Source organism: Octodon degus, unplaced genomic scaffold, assembly GCF_000260255.1.
Source record: "Octodon degus isolate 3935 unplaced genomic scaffold, OctDeg1.0 scaffold00216, whole genome shotgun sequence".
Classification (NCBI taxonomy): domain Eukaryota; kingdom Metazoa; phylum Chordata; class Mammalia; order Rodentia; family Octodontidae; genus Octodon; species Octodon degus.
The window spans coordinates 2,370,377-2,378,554 of record NW_004524792.1 but is presented as its reverse complement, the minus strand read 5'-3'; the positions used below and the strand labels follow the sequence as shown (position 1 = coordinate 2,378,554).

Sequence of the window (8,178 nt, the reverse complement as noted above, 5' to 3'; positions counted from 1 at the left end):
TCACATAGAATGTTTCTCAATTATTCCACCATCAAATAAATTTGCCACTCAATTTCAGTATTCAGCTATGTGTTTCTAATTTTGTCCTTGGCATGGACTCAAAATTCTATCACAAATTAAAAGTGAAAAAACAAAAGTGACAGAACTAGAACATTTTGCTGGATAAAATGTAAAGGACGTTTTAATTCAGCTATTTAACATTACCCATAATCCTGACATCTAAAGTTAGTTTTTTATTAACATTTCACTATATGTTTTTTGATATCTTTTCTATGTGTATCCAACTTTGTGTTATGCAAATAAGATTATAACTATGTGTAATTTTATAATCTCCTATTTTGACTATAAACAACACAGCCTGCACATTTTCCATGTTAATAGTCTTCCACAATTCATAAGGATAAAATCAGTTAATGTATTTTAAAATAAAATTATTGTTTTTTTAGTGACCTCAGTATTCTACTGAACTCAATCCTTTACCATTGCAATTTTAAGAAGTTCAAATTTTGTAATACTGAAAATCCTACAGGAGCTCCGCCTCCCCGCTGGCGCCCGAGGTCGCTCTGCTATGTCGCTAGGTCCTCTTTTTCGTTTCCTGGACCATGACCAACCTCGAGTGCACCTTCATTGCCATCAAGCCCGACAGCGTGCAGAGCGGCTTGATGGGTGAAATCACCAAGCGGTTCGCGCAGAAGGGCTTCCGCCTGGTGGCCGTGGAATTCATGCGGGCCTCGGAGGAGCACCTGAAGGAGCGCCCCTTCTTCCTCAGCCTGGTGCAGTAAGTGCTCTCGGGGCCGGTAGTCGCTGTGGTCTGGAGGGGCTGAACGTGGTGAAGAGGGGCGGCGTGATGCTGGGCGAGACCAACGCTGGGGATTCCAAGCCAGGCACCCTCCGCGGGGACTTCCGCATCCAAGTGGGCAGGAACATCATTCATGGCAGTGACTCAGTAAAAAGCACCGAGGAGATCAGCCTGTGGTTTAAGCTGGAAGAGCTGGTTGACTACAAACCCTGTGCTCACAACTGGATCTACGAGTAGAGGCCAGGAGGCGCGCCTTGCTCTCGCTCAGCTCTCTTGGAGAAAAGATGCACCCTTCCTTTCTAAAGCCCATTTCCCAATAAAGTCTGGCACCAGGGGAAAATGTCCTACAATAATTATACCTGTCTCTTCATTGATAGAGTGGAACTAGTATTTCATTCTTGTTTTTAATGCAGAATTTTTTGTACTACTGTAAGAGTAAATGTTATGTTGACTATGTATGGTCATCTGCATTTCTTTTTGGGATAGTGCTTATTCATGTTGCTTGGCATTTTCTTCTTTTGTATTCTGTTACTGACTCCTATGAACTTATACATTAAAGGCCTGAAGCCTTTATCCTATATGTATGCAACAAGTATTTTTTCTAATGCAAAAATGTTTAGCGTTTTTATGGTCAAAATAATAAAAACTGTTGTTCTCTTTCTTAAATGTACTTGCTGTTGGTATCATGCTTAGAAAAACTTCAGCAAAGCTAAGGTTGTATAAATACTCTTCCACCATTTACACTGCTTTCATTTCAAAATAAAATTGTTACCTAGGGCCAGGAAGATAGCTCAGTGGAATAAGTGTTTGCCTGACAAGTACAAGGTCCTGAGTTTGATCCCTGGTATCGAAAAAAAAAAAAAAATTGTTACCTAACCTGGAATATATTCGAAAAAAGTGTGAAATAGACTTTTGTCCTCTACTCCAAATATCTAATCCACATAACCCGCATAAATAGTTTCAGTTCCTCTCTCAGAGCCCTTATGGAATTCAGTTCTCTGTCCATAACTGGCACATTTAGTACAGATATTGGCCTGCTCTCTGAAGTTGGTATCAACTTTAACCTAGGAAAACTCAGAAGCTCATGGCAATTTCAAATGATCAGCCCTTATATGCTCCTGTAAATAAAATTTATATTTATTTGCCCTTAAAAACTATATAAAATTTCATTTGTTTGAATTTAATACAATTCACAGTATCTAAATTAAATTATGACTTGCTATAATCAAAATGTCATCGCTGATTGTTCAGAAGGCAGCTTCCTCTACACTATGCTATCATCGGGGTCCTTGACTCTCCAGAAGCCCTGCAGAGTCAGCGCTGTGCAGGCGTCTCCTGCTCCCATGAGCCTCTTCTCAAATGCACCATGCGCCTACGACTTGGTCTCTCTCCAGCTGCTTCAGAGTCCCATCCTTCCAATGCTGTGCAAGTACTGTTCTCCCGAAATCATGAATGAATTTCTTACACAAAAGCCATAGGATTTTCCCACCTTCTTGTGGTTCTTTATGTGGGTCTGTCATAATCACCATTGCTGCTCTGAATTTAAATCACCTCCGACAGCCTTGAAGACAAAAGTTGTCTTTCGAGTAGTCATTGTTTAGCAGGAAAATTTTAGATTGTTAGAAAAAGTTTTATTTACTCTTCAATTTAAGTAGACATCAGTGACATTTTTACTCAGGTAAACCATTTGGGATGTCCTACTTTTAAAATATTATTTCCAAAAAGTAATAAAGCATTATTTCCTATAAAATTCTAATAACATTTCTATGTTTTGTATTAACATACAAAATTTTTCAGGGTTTTGGGTGATGACAATAATATAGTATTGCTGTTCTTCAAGATATTCAAGATAATAATAAAAGAAATTTTATTTTCTGCTTATTTATGTCTTTCTTTCCCACAATTCTATTATTCCTTTAATATTAAGACATTCATTTGGTCCTTCTTGGCCTATTTCTTTCTATGTATTTTTAGATAATGTGTTTTTAAAAGATTCTAGTGCTGAATCTACGTGTATATTATCAGTTTGCACAGTGGCATCCAATTTTGTAAATAATTCTCTTTTCTTAACACTGCCTGGCATTTTATTGATGAACAATTTATATACCTTTAGCACAGATGTATTCATTAAATGTCTAACATAATGCCTCAATCTGTCTGCAAGTTTGAAAGCAATTCAAAAATAATCAGTACATTTAGGTAGCCTAACTTGTTTATTCTAAAAGTATAATTTGAAAAATTTGAGAAGCATGTGAAATTTAGTTTTGTGCCAAAATATCTAATTTCCCTTACTTTGTTAGGTCTTTTCCTGGAATTCTTATTTTTTCCTCCGGGTCACATTGTAAAGAAAAGTGTACAGATTCTGCCTGGCCACTTCCCTAGCCTCATAGCTTTCTGGGTTAGCTACAAAATGAGTGTTTCTAAAAGGAGCTAAAAATTTGCAGAGCACAATTAAGTAGTAGCTTTCTTTTCCATTCGTGAATCTTTATTAGTTATTATTAATGTTGTTTTAGTTACTTCCCTTGTCACTGGGACACAATACCCAACACTCAAAATTCAAAAAAGAAAAAGTTTATGTAGCACACAGTTTGTAGAGGTTTCAGTCCATAATTAGCTGGCTCCAAGGCAGGACAGCACAACAGAGGAAGGAGCTCGTGGAATGGCCACAGAAAGTAGAGAGAGGGTTCAAGGAGGAGGGAGGGACACAGTCCTTGCAGGCCACACAGTCCCCACAGTGACCCACAGTTTCCAGCCAAGGTTCACCTCCCAAATCATACTTAGCTATAAAATCATCCGTGATGTTCTGAAACAAGGAGGAAAAGAAACCAAGGCACATACCCAACAGATGGGTTTATTTCAGAACAAACCTGAGAAGGACCGTTCTAACTATGAGGCTGGGGGGGTGCCAGTGAAAGGAAGCTGTGGCCACCTGCCAAGCATGCCTGCCCAAGGACAAGACTTGGGAAACTACAGGGAGTGGTGAGTGTTATGTCAATAACAGAACTGGCTGATGATGAGTCACTAGAGCAGCAGGACTGATAATGTTAGGGTTGCTAGGTGCAGCTGTGCTTGGAGAGGGGCTTGTAGGGGTCTGTGGTTAAACCCCTTCAGTGGACTGAAGTACCCCTTCCTGTAATCCAGTTGTCTCCCAGAATCCCCTCTTATGAGCTCATGAAGTTTTGGGGACACATAGAGATACAAATCATTAATTTTATTCCGTTCCTGGATCCCAAAGACACTTATGCATCCCTTTATGTAAAATTCATTATGTCACCCCTGACAGGTGAGGCCATTACTAGCAGGCATGGTGGGAAGTCCCAGAAGATTAAAGCAGTGTCCATCGGCACCACCTGTCCTGAGAAATGTGAACCCCACGTGCATCTGCCCCGCCCATTCGGAGAGCACAACCACACCATCTCGGCCGCCACATTCCTGCCCTCTCCTTTAAGTCCTTCCTTCTATCCACACTCAATGCTGATCCCTTCTCAGAACTCAGCCTGCCTCCACAGGAGTTATTAAACATGCATGGTTTATTCTACAGGGCCTGCTTGGATGGTCTCTCTCCTCTGCACCTTTAACATGCTTGGTGCCTAAGGCCCAAGACAGGATGATGCTCCCTGGAGAGATGTCAGACTCTATCCCAAGCACTTGTTTTCAAGAAGCCACGCTGTGACATTGGCTTCTCACGCTGTGCCCACACACTCTCCTGCCAGCTCCAGATTGGGTAAGACCTGTCCTTCTACTTCCATTCCTTGGCTCCATCTTCACTGTCCCTAGCCACCTCTGCCTCATGGGGGTGGGGGATGCAGAGCCCAATGTGAGAGCGGATTGTGTGAGGGTTCCCTCACCTGATTCCCACCTCCTGACTACCACCTTCAGCCTGATCACCTTGATTCATGCCCCCAGGAGTCTGGCTATGGGCTGTCAAGCACCAGGGCCAGTACCAAACAGGGAGAAGGGGATACTGGACTGTGTATCCCTGGCACCAAGCACCCATGCCTGGCATTTCTGGCTCTTGCAGCCTGGTGGCACAGCATAGCCTGCCGAGTTGGTGCTCACATGCATAGCAGGGCTGTGGTAGATGCCAGGAAGCTATGTGCAGTGCCTGCATGCACAACCCACAGTCCATCACTGAACCTCCTTCCTCTACCACCAGTGCACTGTGACCACCTGGCTCCACAGGCACGATGGGCTGCACCTAGCCTGAGCCCATCCAGGGCCTCCTCCCATAGGCCCACCACTGCAGACCCAGGCCAAGTGCTTTGGGCTATCCAGACCACCATCTGTTGTTGCTACTGCTCCGTTCCTCTAACCTTCTACCACATGCTCTCCCAACCCCACCCTGCCAAGCACCTGGCCCAGACTACAGTTTTACCCTATTCTCTTGGCTTCTGCCCATCTCAGCCCACTCTGAAATGGCAAAATCAAGAGACATAGTCCAAGTCCATGTTGCTCCATCTCTGTCAGACCTCTCCCAGATCTGCCAGCATCAGAGCTCTTTTTTCTTTGGACTGTTAAAACCGCCAGTGTTTCTCCAACTCTATAGAGAGCTCTTCCCAACCTTCATCACGGTCCAGGAAGTTCATTTGTAATCCTATGGAAAAGTTACTGGAATCCAAATGAGCAAATCCTTATCTATGGCTCCCACTGCAGCCAATGGTGTGAAGGCACAATATCTCCAACATGGTGGGAATCTAGGGAGTCCTTAGTGCAGCTAAGATGATAGTTGACCAGAACAAAGGCTTTCACCTAGGACCAAGCCCAAGTTTTATTAATTCATGAAGCAGAGTGTGGCTTGAGGATGAGTGACTGTGAGAGGGTGGGAAGTAATGAGTGCTGTGAGCTAGACTAGGTAGGAGGCTTGAAATCACATCTGCAATATGCAGAGAAAAGGATGTGCAGAAAGAGTAATCTGCACAACACAACTGAGCTAGTATCTGTGGTGCACTGTCAACTGGTGATTCACTTGTTATATCAAGCTGAACTGAACCAGTGTGGTGCTTGTTGTGAAAGGCCCACATTCACGATTGCTGCCAACAGCATCAGAGGCAAAACTAGAGAAGATGTTGCAAGGAAGCTAGGGAGCTGCTGGTTCTCTTGGGCTATTCTGCTGTATGCCTTGTTATGCTGGCTTTCCTGATGAACTTGGTTGTTCTTATGGGAGGAGCTCAGGACCTTGTTGTTACTGAAAATAACTATGGTTCACTTTGGGAGAGCTCTGATCCTCCTTGTGAACATCACTTTCTGGCTCTAGAGGAGACAATGGTACACAGCTCATCTCCTGGAGAAGCTTATTGTGTTGACTTCCTGATGGGAACTCAGCTTTCCTCATCATTGAAGGAGCTTGGAACTTCACTATTACTGAGAATGGCTATGGTTCCCTCCTGGAGTGCGCTGGTTCTTACCTTGAACATTGTTTCCTGGAGCCAGTGCATATCCCTCAGCCTGCTAGGACAGATACGTCGTCCTCCTAGCACAGACTTTCTAGCTTCCACCACAGACCTTTGGATCTTCCCAGAGCAGATCCATGAAACAAGCCTGCATGAGACATTGTCATGAGTGCTAGGCCTCCAGCTTGACTTTGGCAGACATTGTTATGAGTGCTAGGTCTTCTGCTGGACTCATGCAGGATATTATCATGGGGTCCAGGGCCACACCTGGATTCCTTGGTCTTCAGTGTGTAAACTGATTTCCTCCACTCCCTTTTTGTATGTGACACTTGGGTGACGATTATAAATTATATATGTATCTTCTATTTTATTGTTTCCCTTGCAAAATTCCCAAGCTATGACAATATCTAATGTTTTGAGGTCAGTGCTTCAGCTCTGATATATAATCTTTTATGCCCTGGAAGGTCATGGCCTCTTATCTTGAGGCTCAGTCCCAGCAGTATGCAGCTCAGCTCGCATCCTGCCTCACCCACAGCTCACATGTGCTTTATTTTAGAGCTACAAGAGGCCTGGGGAAGGAATGCCCTGTCCTTGTGGCAAAGATATATATCAGCATTAACACCTCAGCTGGACTGATACGGATTACTTAAAGCCAACTAAAGAGATGAGGAAAAGTCTTGCCTGATCTTGATAGATAGGAAAAGGTCAATTCCGATTATGGTAGTTCTCATCTTAACTTGATCTTAAACACCTAGCAGAAAAACCTAATCAAAAGAATTAGATAAACTTTTATCATTTGTCTACGTGCCCTCCAAAGTGGCAGTTATTTACTGTAGAGGACACCAAAAAGAAAACCTGACAAAGTATCTCAAAGACCAAGTGTGGGGAACCACACAGACTGCTTCCAAGATCAGAGATTTCTAAGGATACCTGCGGACATTACTGCTTGTCTAGCACAGGTGCACAGTGGGATGTAGTTATATAACCATGTCTTAGCACCAGTAAATACACATGCACTGGTTATGGCAGTATGTAAGAATGTTAATATGAGATAACAACTTGTATAAGTGTTATGCAATAAAGACACAAGTGGCTCTTGCATTCTTGGACTCTTGGGCTCTTGGGCCATGCTCTGCTCCACTCCATGCTGCCTGCCATTCTGGCCAATTCTTGCACACATGAATTCTTTAGCTTTAAGACCTCACTGATTGGGGGCTGGTGAGATGGCTCAGTGGTCTAAAGCACCTACTCAGAACAGACTTGGCAAAGCACAGGGACCGCGGTTCGATCCCCCAGCACCACATGCCAGCCAGCCCCGCCCCCTGGTGGGCTGAGCTGGCCACACACACACACATACACACATAAATAAATGTAAAAAAAAAAAAAATTAAAAAAAAAAAAAAAAAAAGACCTCACTGATGAAAATCTTCCTGGGGTCTGCCCCAGTGGGCTGACACCAACTTAAAAAGGATCATATGCTTTGATCCTGTCAACTCCACCAGATGTCAGGGTAGCAGGCCTAGACTTCTAGAGACATCACAACTGATTCAAGCTATGAGAACCAGAAACTGTTACTAAGTATGAGAAACCACCCAACTACTCCTACAAACATACAAAATGCTTCTTTTCTAGTGTGGGCACTGAAATATACATAGTAGTTACAACAAACATCTTGCTAGATATGTGGTCTGCTCCCCTTGGCAAGTATTCAACAGTGCTTAAATGACACTTCAACTGGTCTTGCTCCTAAATAAAAAATAAAATTAATGAAACAAGCCATCACCCAAATTCAGATGACCTTAGATGTTTTGACACCAGCACAAAAGGGTACTTATACAACTATAAAAACTAAATGTTGTGTGTATGTTCACATGATGACTCTTTAAAATATTAAGTGACAGGTTAATGCTATTTCATATTTTAAAATTCCCTAGACCTTCTCCTTACCCTTTTTGTTGGAAGCTATTACTGGCTCTTTCTGATAAAGTT

The 8,178-nt window shown here is 42.9% G+C and overlaps 1 pseudogene; it reads left to right on the top strand.

Moving 5' to 3' along the window:
• The first annotated feature begins 599 nt into the window (after nt 1–599).
• On the top strand, nt 600–1,036 carry LOC101592779 (annotated as a pseudogene).
• The last annotated feature ends 7,142 nt before the right edge of the window (nt 1,037–8,178 follow it).